The 1,543-nt window shown below is 36.9% G+C and overlaps 1 long non-coding RNA gene across 1 annotated transcript in view; it reads right to left on the bottom strand.

Annotated features, from left to right (window-relative positions):
- LOC118764256 overlaps positions 1-1,314 on the bottom strand; it is a 22,682-nt gene extending 21,368 nt beyond the window's left edge. The window contains exon 1 of the long non-coding RNA XR_005000057.1: positions 632-1,314. This is a non-coding gene — a long non-coding RNA (uncharacterized LOC118764256). The remainder of the gene's footprint in view (positions 1-631) is intronic.
- Positions 1,315-1,543: the final 229 nt, after the last annotated feature.

The following is a 1,543-nucleotide window of genomic DNA, read 5'->3' as shown; positions in this document are numbered from 1 at the left end:
ATAATAATAATAATAATAATAATAATAATAAAGGAATAAAAAAGAAGTGAACAATTAAGTTAAAGAAATTAAAATACATAAAGAGAAGGCAATGTGGATAAAGACGAAAAAGAGCTTAACAATAATAATGGCCATGATGTCAGTATCAATGATGAAGAAAAGATTCTAGTGATAATTAAAAGCATGATAATGATGATGGTGATTATGTTGATGCAGATGCTGGTTTCTTTGCTATCTAATAATAATAATAATAATAATAATAATAATAATAATAATAAAATGGTTTCAAATTTTGGCACAAGGCCAGCAATATTGGTTGAAGTGGGTAAGCCGATTACATTGACCCCAGTACTTAATTTATCGACCCCCGAAAGGATGAAAGGCAAAGTTGACCTCGGGGGAATTTGAACTCAGAACATAAAGACAGATGAAATGCTGCTAAGCATTTTGCCTGGCATGCTAACAATTCTGCCACCTTTGTACTATAGGCAGAAGACCTTAAATTTGGGGGTGAGGTGGGGTGGGGCTAGTTGATTTCACGAACCCCTGTGCTCAACTGGCACTTATTTTATTGACCCCAAAAGGATGGAAGGCAAAGTCAACCTTGACATGCTAACCATTCTGCCACCACACCATCTTAATAATAATAATAATCCTTTCTGCTATAGGCACAAGGCCTGAAATTTGGTGGGAGGAGTTATGTCAATTACATCGGACCCAGTACACCACTGGTACTTATTTTATCGACTGCGAAATAATGAAAGTTGACCTTAGCCAAATTTGAACTCAGAACTTGAAGACAAACGAAATGCCGTTAAGCATTTTTTGCCCAGTGTGCTGATGATTCTGCCAGTTCAACAACAACAACAACAACAATAATAATAATAATAATGATAATAATAATATTTTCTTTATTAACCCTTCACATGTCGCAAAGTATTCTTACTACTATCCCTACTGTGAAAAATAATGTTAATTTCTTTGGAATTAGGCACATATTTAATTGGAGAATGATATTTTCAGCACACCCTGCTCCTGTACTTCCTAAGACAATACAGGTATTTTATTAATCTGAGAATGTAAATGACAGGAAAAGAGGATGATAGAAAAAAGAAGTGTGAAAGAAAAGCTTCATCTTTGTGGCATTTCTGTTAATAGAGTGTAAACCTGCCAGACCACACACTCTCAATTATGATAATCCTTTTTAATATAGGTACAAAGCCTAAAATTTTGGGGGGCAGTGTCTAGTCGATTACATCAAACCCCAAAACATGACTGGTATTTCTTTTATTGACCCAGAAAGGATGACAGGTAAAGAGTTCAAACCATGACAGAATTTGAACTCAACATCATTATCATCGTTTAACGTCCATTTTCCATGCTGGCAGGAGTTGGATGGTTTGACTGCGGTCTGGAGAGCCAGTGGCTGCACCAGGCTCCAGTCTGATCTGGAAATGTTTCCACAGCTGGATGCCCTTCCTAACGCCAACCACTCTGAGAGTGTAGTGGGTGCTTTTTATGTGCCACCGGCACAGGAGCCAGT

This window comes from Octopus sinensis, linkage group LG1, assembly GCF_006345805.1.
Source record: "Octopus sinensis linkage group LG1, ASM634580v1, whole genome shotgun sequence".
NCBI classification, from domain to species: Eukaryota; Metazoa; Mollusca; class Cephalopoda; order Octopoda; family Octopodidae; genus Octopus; species Octopus sinensis.
The sequence above is the reverse complement of the archived record's forward strand: the minus strand, read 5'-3'. Positions and strand labels throughout refer to the sequence as shown.